This window comes from Carettochelys insculpta, chromosome 1, assembly GCF_033958435.1.
Source record: "Carettochelys insculpta isolate YL-2023 chromosome 1, ASM3395843v1, whole genome shotgun sequence".
Classification (NCBI taxonomy): Eukaryota; Metazoa; Chordata; order Testudines; family Carettochelyidae; genus Carettochelys; species Carettochelys insculpta.
Genome location: NC_134137.1, coordinates 222,958,506 through 222,981,882, shown reverse-complemented (window position 1 = coordinate 222,981,882; position 23,377 = coordinate 222,958,506).

The window sequence follows — 23,377 nt, the reverse complement described above, 5'->3', positions numbered from 1 at the left end:
GGAGGGAGGAGCCGAGCTGGGTTTGAATCGGGCGCGGCAGTTAGAGGCTAGGGGAAGGGAGAGCTAGAAGGCAGCCAGCCTGAGGAGGGGGAAAGCTACACCCCAGAGGGGCACCCCTCGGGGTCTTCTCCCCAGGACGGGTTGGAAGGACTGTCTCTGACTGCTGTACTGTCACTTCTGGGAGAAACTGGGCATCTGTTGCCTAAGAAACCTCTCCTGTCAGACCCTGCTGAGTGAAGTGAGAGTCACTCCTGCCAGCGGACGGGGTGCAGTGCAGGGGGACCCCTGAACCCCATCACAGCAGCATCTCCCTGGGACGGGGATGGGGAAACTGCAGCACAGGGGTGGGGGGACAAGGGCCACGGCTCGGGGCCCACACTAACGCCTGTCTCCACTCTTCTTCCCCCCCTCCTGTGTTCCGCAGCTGCACCATCGGAAGGACCAGAGAGCGCCGGCGAGGCGTCAGTGGTCCCGGAAAGCCCTCCGGGGCCATCACTCCAGGCCAGCCCCTCGGCGGAGGACCGACCGTCCCCACGGCGGGCAAGACGGCAGACCCAGTACCAGCAGCCGCCGGCGACAGACCCCCAGCTGCTGGCCCTCCACCGCCGGCAGGTGGAGGTCGCCGAGCAGCTGTTGCAGGTGGAGCAACGCCGCCTCCACCTGCAGGAGCGGGTGCTGGCCTGGCGCCAGGAGGCATGGGGGGGCCTACATGCAGACTTTCAACTGCATTGTGGACTACCTGGCCCCCCATGCCGCGCCGGCTGCCGCTGCACCTGCCCTGCCTGCTCCACCCGCTGCTTCACCTGCTGCGCCGTCCGCCGCGCTGTCCGCTGTCGCACCGCCACCCGCCACCGAGGGCCATTCCGCCAAGGGGGACCTGGGGCCAGCTGACACTCGCCGGCCGTATCTCCCGGTCCGCCTGGCCCCCAGCCAGCCCCGGCCAGGGCTGCAGCCGAGGTGCGGATCCCGACCGTCCACCCCCCTCGCTGGACTGTAGGGGTGTGGGGCCCAGGACGTGGCCCTCCCCCCTTTGTATATATTCCCCCCCCACTTTTAAGTTATTTTTTGCTGTAAATATTTTGCATTTGTGACCCCTGTTTTCCAATGCTGATCCTTAACCCCCCCACGTAAATAGTTCTCCCCTTCATTGTCTTCCCCTTTCATGTTATCCCTGTTTTTACAATATATACATATATAAGTTAGAATTTCCCTAATAATAAGAGTTCAAAAGATGTTTGATTTGACAAACAACTGTCTGCTTTTATTTTTACAAGAAAAGTGGGGGTGGGGTGTGCTCTTGGGTGCTCTGTGGTGTGGGCGAAGGGGCAGGGAGTGTTGTGGAGGATGGGAGGGTGCAGTGGGGGGCCTGCCAGCATTCACCCCACGGCCTCATCGAACTGGGCCCGCAGGGCCTCCCGGACCTGGGTCCCTTCGGGGTCCACCTGGCAACTGGGGGCAGTGGGTGGCTGCACATCGGCCCTGCCGGCCTCCACAGCCCAGCCCTGAAAGAAGGCCTCCCCCTTGCTCTCCACCAGGTTGTGTAGGGCGCTGCATGCACCCACAATCTGGGGGATGTTGGTAGGGCCCGCATCCACGTGGGTGAGGAGACACCTCCAGCACCCTTTGAGGCGGCCAAATGAGCACTCCACCACCTGGCGCGCGTGGTTCAGGTGCTGGTTGAAGCGCTCCTGGCTGGCAGACAGATGGCCCATGTATGGGTGCATGAGCCAGGGACGGAGGGGGTGTGCCACATCTGCGATGACGCAGAGGGGCATGGTGGTGTCCCCCACAGGGCTCTCCCACTGGGAGATGTAGGTCCCCACCTCCAGCCAGCGGCACAGGCCCGAGTTCTGGAATACCCGGGCGTCGTGGGTGCTGCCAGGCCAGCCCACATAAATGTCCTGGAAACGGCCCCGGCTGTCCACCAAGGCCTGGAGGACCACTGAGTGGTAGCCCTTCCTGTTTATGTAGTGTCCTCCACTGTGCACCGGGGCGTGGATGGGCATGTGAGTCCCATCCAGAGCCCCGAAGCAATTGGGGAAGCCCAGGGTGGCAAAGCCCGCGATGGCGGCATCCGGGTCCCCAAGCCTCACGAGCCTGTGGAGGAGCAGGGCGTTGATGGCGCAGACAACCTGCAAGGGAAGCACGTGGGAGAGCACCAATGAGGGGTGAGCAGGGTGTGTGTGGCCCTCCCCTGCCCGGGCCCCACTGCCCTCCCCTGCCAGGGCCCCCCTCCCCTCCCCTGCCCTCCCAGAGCTGCCTTCCCCTCCCCCCGTGGGTCCTCTTACCTCCATGAGGACAGCCCCGACAGTGGCCTTGCCCACGCCAAACTGCTGGCCCACGGATCGGTAGCTGTCTGGAGTGGCCAGCTTCCAGACAGCGATGACAACCCGTTTCTCCACACTGAGGGCACGCCGCATGGCGGTGTCCTGGTGCCTGAGTGCGGGGGTGAGCCACTGGCATAGCTCCAGAAATGTCTGCCGGCTCATGCGAAAGTTCTGGAGCCAGCGGTCATCGTCCCACTCTCCGAGCACCAGCAGCTCCCACCAGTCGGTGCTGGTGGTGTAGCTCCGCAGTTGGTGGCATATGAGGCGGGGGGGGGGGGTGCTGCAGGGTTGGGGGTTGCGTCCTCCTCCCCTGCGGGCAGCTCCTCCTCTGTGGCAAGGAGGTGCTCAGCTGCCTCCTGCATGGCATGGAGCAGGGCTCGCCCTGCTCCTGCAGGGGCGGCTGGGTGGACCTCTGGCTGCTGCTGCTGCTGCTGCTGCTGCTGCTGCTGCTGCTGCTGCTGGGGGTCCATCATGACTGCGTCGCTCGAGGTGTGCATGCCTATGGCTCTGCAGACCACGTGCTGTGCAGGCTGCGTGTGTCTTGGAGGGGCCCTTTAAGGGAGCGGCTAGCTGTTGCCCCGGAAGCGTTAGTCCGCCCTGTGACCCTGTCTGCAGCTGTGCCTGGCACCCTTATTTCAATGTGTGCTACTTTGGCGTGTAGATGTTCCCTCGCAGCGCCTATTTCGATGTGGTGCTGTGCAGCGTCGACGTTGAACGTCGATGTTGCCAGCCATGTAGACGCTATTTATTGAAATAGCCTATTTTGATGTCGCTACATCGAAATAAGCTATTTTGATGGCAGAAGGCAGAAGACTGTTAATTTCCCTCCAACTATTTAGTTATGTTAAGGTTGTTTCTTTGGTCTGAAATTTTGGGGATTGGTCACACAATCACACGAAAGCTCATGCTCAAAACCTTTCTGTTAGTCTATAAGATGCCACAGGACCCTTCGTTGCTGTTACAGATCCAGACTAACACGGCTACCCCTCTGATACTTGACAATCACATAGAAGACAGAAGATGTCTCCAATCTTTCTGAGAGCTGCTGCATACAGATGGACTCCTGCTCTTAGTCAGTCTGAAGAAAAATGAGACTCTACATATGTACTGCAGTCAGCCTATGAAAGTAGCTTACTAGACTGGGTCTCCTGACTCCCAGCCCTGTTTTCTATCAAGGAGAACACAGAGCCTCTCACAGAGTGGTACATTTATCCTCTGAAAGTCAATGGGACATATGCACCTAGGTCCTTTGGATGCTTTTGAAAATTTTTCCTGTCCGTCTTTTGACTTGCAGTTCAATGTGTTTCTTTTTCTCTAAGCTTTGGAGTAGATTCGCTGGGCCTGTGCTCTAGGTAAAATATTCATACTCTATATATGCATTCCAAAACCCAAGGACATGGATAACCTGAGGACTTAACACTCACAATGTAAGCTAGTTCCATTCACCCACTGTCTTAAGTTCGCTGTGTCCTGCCGTCTTCACTGTGATGGTAGTGGCTGGTTATATGCTGGCCCTCTGAACTGTCCCAAGAAGTCTTCTTCGCTTCCCAAATACAGTTGTGAGGTGTCATTTAAGCATACTGGTTGTGCTTCACGAGCGGCCAAGTGATACTTTTGCAGTAGGAAGAGGGCAAAGCCAGAATCATTTGTCTGAATTTCATACAGTTAGTAGGTGTGGGAACATTGGCTAAAATAGGGCCTATTTCCAAACCAACCAGGTTTGCTTCCGTGCAACCAAAATCTGGTTGAATAGGCTGCATCTGTTTATTAATTGTGCCTATCTCTAACTGAAACTTGTTTTATTGGGGCACTTGTTCATTTGAGCAGCTAAGAAAACAAATGTATTATTGTAAATGGTGGCCATCATGCCTTACCTCACAACAAGAAATCTTAGCCTTTATAGGCTCAGAAAAACAGAGGCATACCAACTCAAAGCTCCATTTGAGCTGCATTTCACCCATCTCCTCCTCAGCTATTGGGACTCTCGTGGTGCAAGGATAAGGTCAGAATAATCCAGCACATCTACTGTCTGACTTTATTCTTTTGGGTAACTTTTATCCAATTTCAAAACCACCCAAATATAAAGAGAGCCAAAGACCAAGTTAAACTCAAATATTACTGGGTGGTCATTTTGCTTAGGAGATGTGGTGAAGATAGGAAGAGAGTAGGGAAAGAGAAAAATTCATAGGCATTGACTTTCTCCAGGCTCAGAGAGTGCACCCCTCTGCTCTGTATCCCACCCTCCCCTCAAGACCCCAACCCAGTCCCACCTCTTCCCACCCCTGCTGCTCCCTGGGACCTTCCCCCACTCCACCTTTCCCCAGTGTCCCCACCTCCACCCCATTTTTTCTTGCTTCTGCCCCTCCTCTTCCTTCCCCCTCCCTTGAGTGCACCCAGTCCCTCTTCTTGCCCCTCCCTCCCAGAGTCCCCTGCATGCTGCAAACCAGTTGATTTGTGGGGAAGTATGGCAGAGCACCCAGCCCTGCACCTCTTCTGCAGGCTTACATAGGACCGCCAGGCTGCAGTGGCCTCATCAAGATTCCCATCAGGCCTCAGTGGCCCAGTCTCTCTATCCCCATCAGGCTCTGCCAGCCTAGTCCCTAGTCGCAATCAGGCCTTGCAGCCTAAACAGGCCTCATTGACTTTGGCAAGTCAGTGGTACCCCTTCTTTGGGGTGACAGTGGTGGGGAGTAGGGGAGCCTGGGCCCACCCTCTGCACCAGACCCCAGCCCAGGACCCTGTCAGTGGAGGGTTTCCCCCAACCACCTCCTCAGCGGGGAATCTTTCTGCAACACACCAAGCTCCCAGGTAGCATCCTGGCTCCCTGTCCTGGGCTGCTTCCTACCCCTTCTATCCATCGTTCACCGCTCAGGCTCTGGCTGCTCCTCCTCAGGCTCTGGCTACTGTGGCCGTGGCTGCTGTTGCTGCGGTAGTGGTGGTGGCAGCAGTGGCGGCAGCAGCAGCAGCAGCCAGTGCTGCTCCCCAACCCTCCAGCCACAGCAGCCGTGGCCGCTCCACTTCAGGCAGCTGGTGCTCCCAAGCTATAGCAGGAGCTCCTGCTCTCCTGGTGGCCAGCTCCAAATGACTGGCCTCCCTGGCCTTTATATTTGGGCTGCAGTTGGAGCGTGCCCAGCAGGGCCATGCGTGGGGGGCCTTTTCCATCCAGCAAACCTGGTCCCCACCTTCCTGGCCAGTGCCGGGTTGATACACCCCATCACAGGGAGGAAAGGGGAGGAACTAATCAGTGGGGTCACCAGCAAGTGAGAAGCACTGTGGGAGGGGAGCTGGCTGCTGATGGGGGCTAAGCTTCCCTTAATTTTTTTCCAGGGGTGCTCCGGACTTGGAGCACTCACAGAGTCACAGCCTGTTGGAAAATTAATTAAAATAGGATAAAGACTACAGCAGAGAGGGGGGCAGGGAAAGACAGAGAAAGAGGGGTGAAAAGATGAGCAGAGATAGTAAAAGGTCACATGAAGACTGTCAGAGTGAACAGCAAAGATCTGAAGGAGAACATTTAATAAGAAGTGCATGATGAATAAAACTGGTCAAAAATGCATGTGTTCTTCTTCCCCTCTTCTTTCTCCCCACCTCCTGTGAAAAATTGACAAAGAAAAAAGGCTTCATTTTTCAGAAGAAAACTTTGAATTTTCATTCAAAAATTTTGGCCCAGCATTGCCAACTATTGACTCTTCTGACAAGCATTGAAGTTGTTTGAGAATGTAGATGCTTTCCTTCAAAACTTCATCCCTAAGAATTACACATAGGCTGGCTGCCTCTGAAGCAGCCTCATTTTGGTTAGGTTCTTCCATTCCAAGTGCCAACTATTTTAGATTTTCCTTTTGTAAGAAACATATCTCCAGACCCTATATTTAATGTCTCTTGGGACAAGGAGTATGTATGTGCTGAGGGGTGGGGGGAATCAAAGAAATCACCAGAAGAAAAGGTTCTTAGCCTGTATCTCAAAAAGAAGTTGGAGAGATTCTTGAAAGCATTCCATGCATTCCAGGAGATTAACAGCCCTCCTACTCAGCAGTCTTGGTCTCAAATATCTCTCTGGATTCACTTGTGTCCTCTACAAAGCAATTAACAACATCTTCCTTCCTATGGGTATGCCAAATGAGCTTGCTCACCCACTGCATCAGGGACAGAGGCAATCCATCACCTGGTCCCTCCCCCATGCATTAGATACACAGCACCAGCCAGGCTTTGCTGAGAATATAAAAGGATGACATTTAAAACTTGTTTCCACTTGCTGGCAGTGCTTTTAGATTTAATCTGCTCCCCTGGAATAATTGCTGTGTTGGTGTGGGAGTATGCAGGAGACTCAGCATTCAAGATCCTGGTTTACAAAAAGCCCCAGTCCCCTAGAGTTCAGGCTCAATAGGGCAAGCAAACTCAGTTCCTTTAAAGCAGAACAGAGGTAGGGAAGTAGGATCTGGCCTCCTCTGGAGCTTTCTTGTGCTACAGCTGCTGTAATACTCTGTGTCACCCTTAATATACTGTGCTTTTAAGACATGACAGTTTAAGTGAACTGTCTGTCTGGAATATGCAACTTGTTCTTGTGGAATCTACACCTTGCTCTGTCATTTATATAATAGGATTACATAACCAATGGGAAAAAAAATCAGAAGGACTTTGTCTTTTCCATCTCTGCTCTATGATCCTTCAAAAAAGATTAAACTTGCTATTTCTCCAATTCTGCTGGGACTTTCCCTCCTAAAGGAGAGAGACCCAGATATCTCTTGGAGCGGCGGTCACTACAAAGCTCCTAAAAATGGTATTGCCTGCTGAAAATGCAGCAAGAGTCTTGAAGGCTTTGAGGGGGAAGAAAGAAGAGGAAGTAATAGTAGCTTTGTAATCACTGAGAAACAATGACATGCAAAAATAGCCTAAATGTTGCTCTGTTTGGGGTCTCCTGGTGTGACCCCAAAATGGCAACTGAGAACCACGTTGATAACCATTCAGTTCAGATGATAGGATCATAGAGACACAAACATCTCCAGACAGATGATCTGGAGGGGTGTAAAGGGGGAATACATGCAGCCATCTTAAATGGGTGGCACAGATCATGCCACAGCATGTGGTTTCTAGAAGCCTGAGGAGCAAATCTGGCAGAGTCAGCTAGGCCCTTCAGAATCTCCACCAGGACCACCCATGACTTGAAATCTACAATCTGAAAATCCAGCCATACATGGCTGCTTTTGTTTACTCTTTGCGCTATCTTGAGTTGGACAATAAAAAAAAAATCAATGAATTCAGTTTAATTTGTATTTATAGCTTCTTTCACTTCCACGTTTCCAATGCTCATATTTTGGGGTTACCTCACAAGTGCTTTAAGAAAAAGTAAACAATTTTTGATGAAGTGTTTTTAAAATAAAGCCCTGAAAACATTTCTGTCAGTCTCAAATTTGGAAACAGTATATTCACAAGATACACATTCTGGGTCCAATCAAAGTCAACAAGTGCCTTAAAAAAAAAAACAATTGGTGGCAAACAATTTTTTTTTAAATTGCCATACCACACATACCCTTTGATTTTAAAATCTACATAGGACTTCACCCACTGTATGAACTTTCTCTATAAACTAGCTTATCAAAATGTATTAGGTTTAATGTAGTCTCTGGAGTTGTAACAATCTGTTCTGTACCATTAAATACCCAAGAATTTGGCTTCCTAGTAGCCATTTTGTGTTTAATTCAGTGCAGACTTTAAAAAGAGACATGTGACATCATCCCTCATGTGACCTTTACTTTTATTCTTTCTTATTTTACTCCCATAATCCAAATCAGAAGTCGCAGTGACAGTTTCTCTTTGTGAGAAATATAACACTGTGCAGGACTGAATGGATTAAATGTCCATAAGATACTGGGCCACCTTAGTCCACGACACTCCTTGTGATGCCCAGCAAGAAGGGATGTTTGTTTTCATTTTTTGTTCAATTTGGGATGTGACTTCAGTGACTTGTGAAAAGAGTTGATTTGACACCCCTAAAAACCAAACATCCCTGAATGTCTAGGAAACTGGAGCAATGTTGTGAATTCCAAGATGCTAATGAGCCAATGGACCCTGAATCTGATTTTGCAGGGGTGAGGAGAATAGGTAATTTCTTTTAAATAGGGGAGTTCATTTGCAGGCTTCTGCAATCCTTGGCCACTCTGCTGAGGCTGCCACCAAGGGAGCTAAAATATGGCTCCTATATTTTTGCTGCATGGACATTTTGTACACCAGGAACTAAACAGAGACTCATCAGCAACAACATACAGCCCTTTTAATATTAATTGAAAACTAGACTGTGCTGAATTCAGATCAATGTCAAAGAAAGTGATTAAGGGTCAAGTGGCAAACTTGATAGAGCTCTGGATTTCCCATCTCTTTGTGTGTGTGTGTACGAATTGAGGTGTGACTGGTACAATCGTGTGTGTGTGTGTGTGAGAGAGAGAGAGAGAGAATCATCTGAAGAAGCATAGTAATTCATATGTGGTGTGTGTGAGAGACAGAGAATCATCTGAATGAAGCACAGTAATTCCCACAGCTCGGTTGATCTTATTGTTGCTTTTCATCTCCATGCTGACTCTGCTCTCTAAACGAATCCAGAGAATGTGTCTAGGAGGGAAAGTAGGAGGGCGCCAATGAAGCGGAGATGTGCTTAATGCAGACGCCATTAATAAATCACTGATAGTTAAGATATAGATTGGGTGATGGGTGGCAGATGGGAAGGAGGAATGTCAAATTGCTTTTCTCATATAGATTATTGGATTAACAAGGAAGCAGCGGGCTTGTGGCAAACCGGTGTAACAAATTACTATCATAAAAAAAAAAAGAGCTCATTGCAGGCTAGCAATAATGTCATGTCGGCCATTAGCTCTCTGGAGAGGTACTTGGAGCACAAACATCTGTCTTCTGGCAAAGAGGCGACCACTGGCACGTTCGGTCACAGAAGGTTCCCATTTGAGTCTTTTTTCCCCTCCACCAGTTCACTACAGGTGCTGTTGAAACAGGGTGGTAAATAGAGGCTGTTGAGAATAATTACCACAACTTTTCATAAGAGTAATGAATTATTCACCTCACTTCCACCCTCACACACTCCCTGCTCCTGCATGTAGAATACGAGAATGAGATCAATGGCCAAACAGCAAGCTGCCCGAATCCCTCTGCTTTAGGGCCCTGAGCCACAGTTCCCTAATCAAGATTCCTCTGTTCTAAGTTCCAGCTGCACATGCACATCCTGGGGCTCAGAAAGCTACTTACAAGTTCCTCTTTATTCCACAAATGGCTACTGTCCACAATATGTCTGCAACAGCATGGGGTTCCAATAGGTTGTAACCCATTCATGACTGCCAGAAACCCAGCTGTTTCCCAGCCCCACAGAGGAAAGGTTGAGTGGGAGAGGACTCATTGTCTGAAGGAGATATGGAAAAAGCACACAAGTCTATTCAACAGACACTAATATTAGGCAAAGGAGAAGTTGGAAAAATATATATAGAAAGGGGAGTATAATATATAATTAGTAGGGGCAAGCCCATGATGTCTTTTGAGTATGGCAGCAGAGGGCAGTTAATCCACCTGTGTTCAATCTCCCACACACAACCAATGAAATTGATGCCCATGAATTAGCAGTAGAGTAAGAGTGGTGACTGGCTGAATTACTTCAGATAGGACAATGGTCTAGGATACCTTCTTGCTGCAGGAAGACTGTGCTGCGGCAAAGCTGTAATTCATAAAGTCAAAAAGGCTGGGAAATAAGAATTGGTGGTAACAAACCATGAATCCCAGCCATCGATGGAACTTGATGATATTTTAAACAAACGCATTCCCAACCATGCTCATAGTTAATTCACACAGACTCAGACCTTTTAGGTTTCACAGTGATACACTTTAGAGTGACAATTCTGGAATGTTAAGGTAACATAAGTTACAACATGGCCTAGGACCACACTGTATGGTCATCGGACTGTTGCAAGTGGATGCAGTCTCTAGGTCCCCAGCACCTGCCAGATAACTAGGTCTGAATGGGCTCTGGTCACTGTTTCTAGCTGTAGCGCTCCAGGTCACAATCCCAGGCTCAGACCTGTTGTCTGAGCCCCTTCCTTGGGACACATGACACCACCATCTATCTAAACTGTACTCTAAAACCAATGTCTGACCTCCTGAGACCCTCAGTTGCTTATATGTACTCCCTCAGAGCCCCATCTAAGGTGTGGGCTTTCTGAGCTTCTAGTTAAACTTCTTCAGGGACAACAGGACAGGAAAGCAAGGAACACAGGCTGAGCCATGGAATCTCTTAACTATAGCAACTTTACTGTTCTAGATATTTGGCTCCTCATCAGACCTTGCCCGATCTGTTAGTAGGATCTTGTGTTCTACGGAAGAAGGCACATAGCTGATCCAATCAGTGTCATCAGTCCCCAGTCACTCTCAGATATGGTCCTTCAACGAGATGCCAAACACCTTTCCTAGGAAGGCCAGCTGTGTGAAATAGAGCACAATGAGCTGCTCTGGTAGAAGTCCAGACTAGTACAAAGTAGCATTGATAATACGCTAAAACCATATCCCATTCCATCACATTTATACTAGTACATATGTGATCATATAATTAAAGACTACTATATAATATGATATTATATGATATACAAAATTATATAATATACATATATAAAATACACTTACCAAGAGGTGGGTGTAAAGTAAAGTTTCCTGGGCAACATTAATAACAGCATGTCCTTACCTCTGACAGTTGGATTTGCAAGCTTAGTAGTGTTATTTTAGCATTGATTTTGGTGAGTGTTATTTCCTAGATTTTCAGATTGCTTGTTTAGAAAAGTGAAATTGCAAAATGTGGCGTCACACTTGCCACATCTCTCCCCTGTCACACTTGATCCAGTTCACACACCAGTTCCTAATTCCAGTCTTTGTCCCAGCCAGTCCCAGGCACCCCTTGAACTCTCCCCCCACCCAGTTCCTTGCTTTAGCTTAGTAGTCCTCCCCAGTTAATAAACACTCCCAGTTGCCCAGCCTGTTTCCCTCAGCAAGCCCCTGCCTGGCTTTTTCTCCCTGACTTCCACTCCCAGTCCATTTGCTCTGAGTTCCAGTGCCTGGTCCCACCACCACCATCCCAGGGAAAGTCCAGTTTTGCCACTGCAGCCCTAGGGTAGAGCATAGTCAGCTGCTCTGTAAGGATGACACATGCACATTTCAAACATATAGGACTGATGATGGCATGGAACATGCTTGGTGGCTCTGTATGGGAATTTTTCAAAGGCTTATGACTTGGCCAAATGTAGACAGATTTTCCTAGAAATGGGAAAGGGCACATCCCTGACACAAAAAAACAAAAACAAAAAAAAAAAAAACATGCCCCTAGGCAACCTTACAGTCCCTGGTCAAAAGAAGAGGAGTAGTATAGCTTTTTTCAAAGATAAGGTCACAAGAATTTTTTTAACATGGGCAAAACAATGCACTTTCTGTTATCTTCATTCAAAGAAATGATTCCATTCTTTTGGCTGAAAGTTTCCAAAACAGTTCAGTCTGAGGCAGACAACCAGCATGGAAAATTTCAGTCCAAACACAAAGGTTTTTTGCAAGTTATAAGCTAATGAAAACAGGCTGTTATAATGGGAAGTATCAGACCACCGTAATAATAGGTGGTGCTATCAGACTTGCCAGTTAATGGCAACATAATTAATATAATATATAATTAACTCAAATGTGTAGCTAATTGTTTGCCTAGACTTGTGTTCATATTTTAAAATGTTCAGGAGACTATGTAACTAAACTTAGCCAGATTTATTGCCTACAGACAAAGGAATACAATACAAAAAGGGGTTAGACATGCCCTCCTGTGGGAAGCAGTATCTTCACCTCACACAGAAGGTGTGCTTCAAAGATACACATTTCAGCTTGCAACATTTTTAGTATTTTAAAATTTGTAAAATCTCTCTTTACGTGTCACTAAAATCCAACCCACAAGCTCATAACAGTTCCTTAACTTATCTTGTTTTGTACTTTTCTTCTTTCTGTTTCGGATACTACATTCCAAACAAATTGGGCACATAAGTACATCCCAACCTGTCTTAGGCCACACCATTCATACACCTTGGCTTTAACAGGCTTCCTATGTTATAATGCTAAAGCTGACTTCAGCGTACAAAGCTGAGTTCACTTGACTCAGGTGAACAGAAATGTGGGGAAGAATTATGGTCTCAGACAACCTTATCGATAAACTAGGAACTGCAACCTAAATGGGCTACTACAAGGTGGGTACATAATGGGCTGAATAACCATTCTCAGAGAGCAGTTATTAATGATTCACAGTCATGCTGGAAGGGCATAACAAGTGGGGTTCTGCAAGGGCATGTTTGGGACCTCTTCTGTTCAATATCTTCATCAACGATTTAGATATTGGCATAGAGAGTATGCTTATAAAGTTTGCAGATGATACCAAGCTGGGAGGGGTTGCAACTGCTTTGGAGGATAGGGTTAGAATTCGAAAAGATCGGGATAAACTGGAGAAATGGTCTGATGTGAATAGGATGAAGTTTAATAAGGATAAACGCAACCTATTCCACTTAGGAAGGAACAATCAGTTTCACATATATGAAAGGGGAAGTGACTGTCTAGGAAGGAGTACTGTGGAAAGGGATCTAGGGGTCATAGTGGAACACAAACTAAATATTAGTCAACAGTGTGACACTTGCAAAAAAGCAAACATGATTCAGGGATGCATAAACAGGAGTGTTGTGAGCAAGACACAAGAAGTCATTCTCCTGCTCTACCCTGCACTAAATAAGCCTCGACTGGAGTACTGTGTCCTGTTCTGGGCCCCACATTTCCAGAAAGATGTGAAGAATTGAAAAGCATCCAATGAAGAAAGAGCAATAAAAATGGTTAAAGGTCTAGAAAAAAATCATGACCTACGAGGGAAGACTTATCTCATCCAGTGGTGGATTATTCGTTGGGTTAATGGAGCCTATGCCCAGGGGCCACAGCCAGTTGGGATGGGGCCCAGAAACATGGGCACCCCGTGCCCTGACCTACTCTGCCCTCCCAGCTTTCCTGCCAGGGCATGGGGTTGGGGTGCAGGGTCTTGCCCCACTTAGGGTTACCATATTTGACCCTTCAAAAAAGAGGACACCCCAGAGAGGGAGCACATCTGTACCAGTATCTACCAACTCATGTTGTATTAATGTATATAATATATATAGTACACTAATACGTGTGTTGGTAGATACTGGTACAGATACACTCCCTCTCATGGGTGTCCTCTTTTTTATATGGCAACCCTAGCCCCACTCCCCCTGACCTCCCAGCATTCATGCACCAGAGAGGGCAAAGCCCCTGTGCCCATCTCTGCTCCCCAGCAAGGGCGCCAGGTGGGGAAAGCAGGCCAAGCCCTTGGGCTCTGACCCCAATTTCCCTGCAGGATCACTGGGAGGGAGGCTGGGGGACACCAAGCAGAAGAGTTTGGGTGAGGTGTCCATTTGCTCTGGCCCAGGTGCCCACAAACCCTGAATCTGCTTCTGATCTCATCACAACCTCCAATTCTACAGGCAGCCCGAGCACTCACACTGCTCCCTGAATGCTAAGTTGGAAAGTAGCCATCAGTCAGAGTCCCTCTGGCAGATTAAATGTCTCCAAGCAAGGTCTGGACTAAAGGAAATAATCTGCAGATTTAAAACAGAGCAGGACAAACCCAGTATAAAACATCGAATTAAACTACTGCCCAAATCCCTACTGCTCAGGTTCTCCTGTGTCAGATTCAGGGGGCAGAGAGGTATTCAATGGCCAGAAGAACAAAAGTCAGTTGAAAAACACCCAACAGTGTTGTTCTGGGCTCAGTGCAGTTCCCAATGACCAGCTGTCCCTATCACACCCACTAACAGCACAGCAAGCTCTCAATGAGTTCCTTGTTGGTAGTTTCATCAAAAATGCCAAGGACTGACTGACGATCCTGGAGACAACCTCCCACTCGCCCCAGGTCAGTGCTCAGGTTCATAGGCGGTGACAGAGGGGAAATGTGTTCTGCCACTGCACACCACGTTAAAAAATACAGCTTTTGGGCTTCAGGGCTGTTAACTTGGCACCTCTCATCAGCACTAAATTCGTATTCCAATGAAAAAAAAATCTCATAAAAAGAATAAAGTCTGATAATACGCCAATGCCTCAGCTCTGACAGGCCCACACTAGGGCTATTATTACAGCTGGGCCACAGGGGCCTTAGACTGTGAATTCTCCATGGAAACTCTAATCCCTGTGAAACCAGATATCTATTTGGTTTTTTAAAGACACAATCAAAAATAGCTAAAAAATTAAAAGACTAAATAAAGCCTTTGGAAACATGAAAACAGCAGAACTGTCCCTACCCCCATTTCCAACAACAACCAAGCCATTTTTCAGGGTTAAATATGTTGTACTTCCAAATATATGCATCCCTCCATCCCACACATACCTCATTTTTTGACTTTCCTTTCATATTAAAAAAAAAAAGAAGAAGATGGAGTGGAATTTTCCTGATTTTCTAACTCCTTCCTTCTATAATTTACCTTGGAGGACATATGGAGGTTTCTGAGTAGGCTTAACTATGCTGTGAAATATGTGTTTGTCCAGAGAACATTCAAGAGAAGTATAGAGTGTCAACGTGCACGTAACTCTTGTTAGGTCGGATACTACATACCACATTGGTATGGATGCATTGCACAAAGCCAGCATCTTGATAATATACTAATTCACTGGCCATAGATAGTGTCAGTCTTCACCATTTATGCTTACAAAGTTCTACACGGGACTGGGTTTCTAAACACACACAAAAAAACTCCCAAAATCTAAACAATTCTCTCTCAGAAAAGACATAGTCATTTTAGCTGTTGAGGATTATGATCCACGATATCGGGGCTGGAATCACACGAAATGGTTTTTCATTTGGGGGCATTTTCTGAGTAGCATGCAAACATAAAGCTGAAAGACCAAACTACCTAGCCATGCTTGTGTATTTGGTTCTGTACCCTTCTTTTACATCAGGATTGCCACTTTCAGTTCTTAATCCTACTGGACAAACTTGCCTATGTTTTGATGCCTGATATCACATCATGGCACGAGGTGCTGATGGCAGGCCATGCTTATCTTCACGCTAAAGCAGTCTGAAAAAAAAGTGGAATTTCTGACCCACAGGGAATTCTAATGTTGGTTTTCATCTTCTGAGATTTCACAGGAGCCCAGCCCACAGGTATAGATCAGAATGCATCCTGGGAATTGTAGTGAATATAGGAGGAAAAGTCTAGTGAGGGGAATCAAAGCACAACGGATTTAAAATTACAGCTCCCATGGGGCACCACAATGATTCTGGTGAACACAGACGAATGTTCCTAAAATTAAATATTTCTCTGTGTGTTGACCCAATCTGAAGTAATTTGGGTTTGTTTCAATATATCTGAGGGGGAGAGTCCATGAAAAAAAAAATCTTTTTTCCCCATGGAAAATGTTGTTTTAGACAAAAAGAAACACCTCATGTTTTCTCATGGGATTTGTTCGGTTTGAATTTTTTGAGCATAGTCCTCCCCTGGATCTTGCTCATCCAATGCAAGAGTACACCTGACAATTCTTTAAAGTGGGATGCTCACAGAATATTCAGCGCTGCTAGCAGCTGTGCTGTGTCCATATCTCAGCATGGTCCTCCAGTCGCCAGTGTGACACTGACTCGGTGTGGCACGCAGCAGTAGAATCTGCCTGGGAAACTGAGAGGACTTCCCTATTTCAGAATATTGGATTAATTTGATTTTATAAAATGTGCCTATGTGCTCCACCCAGCATACGCATGGCTGACTAGGAAGACAGACTACTTACACCACAAATCACTTAGTACTTTGACTCCGTGTATGTAACGTTCATGTAGCTATGTCTGTTGCAGGATATTAGACATACAAGGTGGGTAAAGTAAAATCTTTTCTAAGACCAGCTTCTGTTGGTGAGAGAGACACACTTGAAAGCTTACATTGCTCACATTGACTCAGTATTAGAGTCAGTATTGACTCAAAGAATTCAATAATATTTTCTACAGAAAAGAACCTAAACCTCTTAATATGTTTTTTGAAATTCTGTGGTGTTGGATGAACTCTTTGCCCTGGTAGAATTTCAGCGGCAGAGTATCAGAATTGATGTCCTTCCACTGTAAACACCCTGCTTGCACCTCAGAGCCTATTGGTAGTCTTTTTCGATTGCCCTGTTTCCCAATTTTATTTGGCCATGGAACTCTTTTAAACTTGAAAGAATTTTGCATAACCCTGTTCCCAGGCTCTAACCACCTCAGCCCCCAAAATCCTCCCCATCTCTCCAGCTTTACCCACCTCAGCCTCCAAATCTGCTCCCGATCCCCAAGCTTTATGCCCTGTCCCACAAACCCACTCCCTCATTCCCAGGTTTAACCCCTCTCAGCCTTATACCCACCCCCCATCCCCAGGCATAGCCCCTCCGAGCCACAAACTCCCCACAGTCCCAGGCTTAACCCCTCTCAGCCTTAAACCCCACCCCCATCTCCAGGCTTAACCCCTCTCAGCCCCAAACCGTCCATGGTGCTGGCTGGGGAGCCTACCCCAGGTGGCCACAGGCACCCAGCAGAAGGAAGGATGGCGTGGAGGTGTTCCACTGGTGGTTCTGAACCAAGCCACTCCCACCAGAGGGGTGTGGCCACTCAGGTAGCCAGCTGAGTGAGGGGCTCTCTGAGGCTCCCTGCCCTGCCTCCGCTGAAATAATGGAACTAAATTCAGTAGGTTTAACTGCTGGATCCCTCCTGCCACCCTGCCGGCCATTAAACCAGTTAAAAATTTAGTTCTACTGTTTCAGTGGCAGCAGGGCAGGAAGCTGCTGAGGGATCAGCTATTGTAATGGAATTTTCTCATGGAACCCTTACTTTCACTTCGCAGAACCCCTAGGTTCTGTGGAAGACCATTTGGAAAAAACACTGTTCTATTGAAAGTGCCTATGGACAGAATGAAGAACAGAAGGACCCAAAAGATGTAGAGCATTATAGGTCTAAACCACCTTGAATTGCACCCGGAAGTGAACTGGAGACCAGAGGGACCCAAGAAATACAGGCTTTACGTGCTTTCATGAGAGACACAACAAAGAAAGCCACCGCTGTATTTTTATTTTCAGCTGATCTTCACTTGTAGTGCTGTGTAAAGAACCACATGAGAGTAATACAATCTGCAGGTGACGAAAGTGAGGGCAGTCAGCTCTGGGGAGGGAAAGTAAGTCTTAGCTGTGAACTAGATGAGAGTTTCACATAGTAAAAACAAGCTGACTACAGAAGTGTGAAGGTAGTATGAGTTAATAATCACTGAACCAGAACAGGGACGGGACTTTTCATAATGCTGTGGTAGTAAGGGAGGAGTATCTTTTGCCCTCACCCCATTTGTGGCAAAAGAATGGTATGTCAATGATGGGTTTCATTGCCTGATGTCTGCCATCAATACCTCCATCTAGCAGTCGCTCCTCTCAACTCACTTCATCAGCCCTGGGTTGTGTCAGTCCATGGAAGGAAATAATAGGAGATATTAATGGTTGTGAATGCCACCGTGTGGCAAAATCCCACCAGGGTCACATCCAGAGCCAGGCTGGCTTTTATTTTCTCAGAGAACTTTAACGAAGCAGAGTCTAGGCCTCTCATACAATGGACCACCAGAGCAGGTTCACAGCCCTGCCATGACACCACAATGGGCCTGACCTCAGCTCAGAGGCAGGTCATTACCTACCCATTTTCAAAGGGTCTGGAAGGAATGAAACATCCAAATCCCATGAATTGTCAGTGGTATTGGGCACCTTAGGATCCTTTGAAAATCCCAATAACAACACCCCCATGCCAGTGATCAGACACACAGTGTGTCCACCTGCATGCACTTGGCTAGAGGCCATCTGAAGTATGTGCAACGCTGACACAAGAACTGGCCAATGCATGCAAGCCCTATGTAGACTGAAGTCTCCCTGCTGTTCCCCACAGACAATTAGTATTCTCAAGAAAGTCTCTGTGTGCATGTGATATCTACAAATTCTGATGCAGGCTTCATGCCAAAGCACTGATTTTCCTGATGGGCGTTATTGCATTCTTCCAGTAATTATTGATAATGTTCTTGGATGAATTACAGACATTTGAAAATGAATTAGATTGTTCCTCTGTGTCTCTCCTTCTCTCCCTCCCCTCCCCCCACACCACCACAGGGCTGACATCTCTCAAATGTTGATACATATTCATTACAGCTTCTAAGACTTGAAAGACATAGCACAAACAAGAGCTCGGATCAATACGAATGGATTGCTACATGGAAAGCAGGATGCTTTGATAGAAAGGTAGCATGTAGGCAACAGTCTAGTGGTTAGATCAAAGGGCCTGCTGGCTGGACACTAGGTCTCTATCCCTACCTCTACCACTGTCTCTGTGACTCCTTGGACAAGTCTTTGGGCCTCTCCCCCCTCCCCACATAAAAGACAGACAGCCATACTTAGTGCTCTAAACTCTTCACTGGGAAGAGCTATGCTCAATAAAGTGACAGCCCAAAGAGCTGACAAATGGGTCCAGCTATCACCCTGCTTCCAGTTATCAACACAACTAAAGTAGGGAAAGAAATGTGCTTCAGAACTAAAGGGCATGCGCTGCTATTAGTTGTTAGCCAGAGGTTGCTTCTGTTGACGGGTAACTTCTATATGATGGCTAACTAATAAAGCAATGGGTCCACGTTCCAGCTCAGTGCAGACTGTCTGAGGAGGTGAGCACAGGCACCTTAATTAGGTTCTTAATTTTCTTTCTTGCTTAATTGTGCTCTCCATTGCAAATACGACACTGAAGAGATATTTGGAGGAACCTCCCTATTCCTGCCCCTACAGCCTGAGATGAAGTGAGGAACTGCAAATGTTAAGATAACTGCGTTGTTCTGGATATTGGGTAGCATTAGTCTCATATTCACTTAGAGACATGTATCCAGGAGCAGTGTGAAGGAATCCCACCTCTTTTCCCATGGCTCTGAATTTTCAGCTGTTTTCAGGTTCACTTTCTTGATTGTGTTTCTCCAGTGTAGCCTTGCTAAGGCTATATCTACATTACCTAGAAGATCAACCCTGATCAATCAGGGTTGATCTTCCAGGGTTCAATTTCACATGCATGGTGAAGACGTGTGAAATCGACCTATCAGGGGTTGGCAGTCTATCCCTGTACTCATCGCTATTGTGAGGAGTTATGGAGTTCAACAGGGGAAACTTTCCTGCCAATCTTCCACAGTATGGACAGTCAGGTAAGTTGACTGCAGATAAGTCGATTCTAGCTACGTAATGGTGTATCTGCAATCAACTTATATCTTTCTAGTGTAGACCAGGCCTGAGTCTCCTGTCAGTGGCATGTTGCTAGTGGTGATCCATTTAAGGGAGGACTGAAGATCCCAGTGACAGCAAAGACTCACAAAGAAATGCACTTGAGAGCAGTTTGCTGTGATCAGAAAGGGCGCTGGCAGGCAAACAAAGAGGCAGGAGAGGGAGGAGCTGTGGGTATTCTGAGATAGAAGAAGAGCCCCAGCCACCAATGGGGAAAGTGATGGTATGTTGTATGCTTTAGTTCAGACAGAACCCTGTAAAAGCTAGGCCCAGCCTTGTACCTTTCAGACTGAGGGGAGCATGCAAACAGACTGTATAGTTGACTATAATGCCTCACTGATCTCTGAAGGGCTGTGAAACAAGCACCTCTCCCCTTTCACATAGTATAAGAATACAGATGCATGGACTTCTATGAGCTCTTCTGAGGAAAGGCTCACATCCCTTAGCCTGCCTTGGGGACTTACTTAGTGCCTTTCCTGTTAGGCATCAGTTCAGTTCTCTCCTTCTTTGTCTTCTTCCAGGGGATTTTCTTATTCTTTTCATTAAGTTAACACTGGTGAAAGATGCCAGGTTCACAGCACCAGAGGCCTTCTCTTACAGAACAGATTTAGTACCCATTACTAAACTGATGATGATGCAATATCCTTCCCACTCCCCACATCTACTGCAAAGATTTATTTTATTGTATTTCTGATAAATAGCCGTTGATTGATTGTGGTATGAACTTTAAAAATAAAGAATATACAGGACAGAAGATACATGTCTCTACTTCTCAATGCCTTAATAAGACCCTCCTCTAAGATATTCCTTCTCAGCCCGAAAATGGGTAGATTAGACAATGGATGCAATTAGATTTACGGGGAGATATTTTATAACCTGCACATAGGACACAGAACCTCGAACTTTAACTATTTCATGTTCGTCATAAGAAAAATGCGCAGCAGCCTGCAAGCAGTATTTTGAGTAATTGACTTCCTTAGTCAAGTGTGAGGCCTGTTCCTACCCTATGTCATTTGCAGAGGTCTGAAATCCATTCTGCACAGTTGAGAACAGGCTGAGCTCTTGCCACATCCTCAACAGAGTGCACAGAACCTGAGTCTGTGGACAGACTTACCCCCTTTCTGGGTCTGGTCTTTACTGATAATTCAAACACAAGGACACAAAATAAACTAAAAACAGTTTCAATCCCAAACTTTGTTGTCCCCTCTATGATTCTGTATAGGGCCTTTGTGGTAGGTCCTTAATCTCCTTCTACTCTTTTGAGATCAGCTGAAACAAATTGGACCAATGGGCTAGCATGATTCAGATGAAAGACAGAAGCGAGAAAGCACTCATTTGCATAGAGCAACATAGGTCCAATGAAGTCAAGGGATCGATGAAGGTTTTGAGAAGTTGTCCCATTAATAAATGTGAAGAATGAGGTATGCAAGGTAATGTATTGCTTTAGATATATGTACATCTACTATACCATGGATATTAAAGTAAACCCTCACTACAGCAGACCCCCGTTTCACCAGACATCAATAATAACAGACGTCCACTAACCTCCCCGGCCCCGCAAAGAAAGTTGAGTATGGTACTGTACTCTACAGTACTATAAGTGGCGACTCACCAGAGACATCACCAGTCCCCCCAAGGCTCAGACCACCGTGGCTGTGGGGTCCCTGGCCACAGCTAGAACTGCTGCGGCTGCGGCTGGAGCTGCCGTGGTCATGGGGTCCTTGGCCACAGCTGGAGCTGCCATAGCTGCAGGGCCTCTGGCCGTGGCTTGGAGAGCTGCTGCTGCTGCCGTGTGTCCCCACCCCCACTGCTGAGATCTGTGGTGGTGATCCCAGCCGCCATGGGCAGGGGATAGGCACAGCAGTAGGGGCGGCTCAGAGCCAGAGGAGGCCGCGCATTCTGCCCTGTGTGCGGGAGGCTTGAAGCCTAAGGAGCCGCTTCACTCAGGGCAGAGTGTGGGCGGCTAGGAGCCAGAGGAGCAAACCCTCAGAGTAAACCCTCCCAGATAAAGGCCTTTTGGTTTTAATGGACACCCATCCCTGCACTAGTCCTTTATATCCAGGGTTTACTGTATCTCAGTTCTGCTGTGAATGCTTCAGATTTCCTTGGGCCTTTCCAGAGGCAGTGCCTAGCCAAAGTAAGGAAATGGGAGGCAGCAGACCTGGATTCTCTTCTTACCTTTGCTGCTACCACGATAATCATTTTAAATCACAATTTAAAAAAAAACACCTTTCTGGGCCTCAGTTTCCTCGTCTATAAATTGGGGCTAATACCCATTTGCACACCTTCTGATGGAAGGAATTATATGTACAAAACATTTATTCCAGTAACCCCTTTGTGAGGATACTGCTTTGACAGCCATGGCTCCTTCTTAAATGACCACAAATAAAAGAGAGGCTTTGAGTTATTGTAGTGAGATAGTCCTGGTTGCTGACAGGCAGCTTTAATGTAGCTGTTATCGGTGCCTTCCACTGAAAAGATAAGGAGAATGTTGGAAAGAGAGCAGTGGTTTAGGGAATGCTGGCTGAGGCTGTTCTAAATTAATAGTAAGTCACAGCTTCTTTCAATGTCTCTTAAAATGATTTGGTGGGGCAAACTGGATGAAGTTCAGCCACAATGACTGTATTATCCATGACACCAGTGTATTTGCAATGTCTTTCCTACCTACAGACTGCATCTTCTCTGCCATGTCTATTTCTGAGGGGATGCTCAGAATCCACATGGTCTGCCTATATATCCTAATAGCAGGCTATTTATTTGCACACTGCCCACGGCTGCAGGTGTACCAGGCCCAGACTGCTTTGGGGAAAACAAGACAAAATTTGAGGAGGTGACATCAGTGTGATATTTTATTTGCTTTAACATCCTAGTGGTTTGTAAATCAGTTTCCCTTTTTGTATTTCAGTGGGAAATCAGTGAGATATACCCATTGCACTGGCAAAACAGAATGCCATGTATAATTCCCACATCGCTTAACAGTACTTCAACAGGTTGTTCAAGAACCTGTATGGTGTATTATGTCAGTGTGAAACTGCAGTCACAGTTTATTCACACAATGGACCTTCACTGTAGATCACATGGTTATTGAGAGACATTTCCATTTTGCTTCTGCATGCTGGTGAAGTATGCCAGATTGACAGCCTTGGAGCAAACGAGTATAATGTTCAAAAGCAGAGATAACAGTTGGCTTTCACAGTCGCCGCCTGAGGTCCTCTCTCCTACATGGGGAATGGTACAGTAAGTCTCCTCCAAACTGTCCCACCAAAACGCCTTTACCATAATAGGCACTTTAGCACTTTCTCAACCACCTAAGGCCGAGAGGGGAGTTAAATCTTCTCAGATCTAGTCAAGCCTTGGATTCTCTGCTTAAATGTAGATGGCAGATTCCGCGAGTGCCAAATGTGGCAGGAGGTTGTGATATGGATAGTGGAGCATAGTGCCTCTACAGTTGGAGCTAAAAGGCAGGGGCCTCTCAGCTAAGCCATTAGAGAAGACCTATTCATTCTCTGTGAAATGGGTTAAAGTGCTGCTACATGGGACAGGGAGCCACACCCAGCAGACGCGTGGGCTACCTGAGCTCTGTGGTTAATGTAGATCAGAATGGTGGGTGGAACATGAGAAGCTATAGGGAAAAGACGTACTGCGTGCATTCACAGCTGGGTGGCTGCTGGAATGGCACCTAGTTCCGAAGGCAATGCTGC